Genomic DNA, 629 nt, shown 5'->3' on the forward strand with positions numbered 1-629 from the left:
GAGAGCCCAGAAAAGCAAAGTGTTACTAAAAAAAAAAAAAAAAAAAAATTTAAAGAATAGGAGGCTGCTCACTTCTTGATCTCAAAACATACTGCACAACCACAATAGTCAAAACAGCATGATACTTGTACAACAAAAGGCACATAGATCCATGGAACAGAAGTGAGAACCCAGAAGTGAATCCATCCACCTACAGTTTACAGTTGATCTTTGACAAAAGGTCAAATGGGGATGATGAGATAGTTTCTTCAACAAATGCTGCTGGCAAAACTGGAAATCCATTTGCAGAAAAATGAAATGAGATCAATATCTCACACCATATACAAAACTCAACATGGATTAAAGACCTAAATAGATTATCAAACACAACTACAAATGCACGAACAACAGAAAAGCAAATTAAAAAATTGGGACCTCCTAAAAATTAAGTATTTAGTTCATGAAAAGAATGAAAAGAGAAGAGGAAGACCGAGAAAAACTCTTTGGGGATGACATATCTGAGAAGGCTCTAATTTCTAGAATATATAGAAAACTTCAACAGCCCAATAACAAAGAGACACACAATCCAATTAAAATATGCACAAAGGTCACTCAATTCACAATAAAAGTTTATATATATATATATATAT

Source organism: Chrysochloris asiatica, unplaced genomic scaffold (genome assembly GCF_000296735.1).
Source record: "Chrysochloris asiatica unplaced genomic scaffold, ChrAsi1.0 scaffold00306, whole genome shotgun sequence".
NCBI classification, from domain to species: Eukaryota; Metazoa; Chordata; class Mammalia; order Afrosoricida; family Chrysochloridae; genus Chrysochloris; species Chrysochloris asiatica.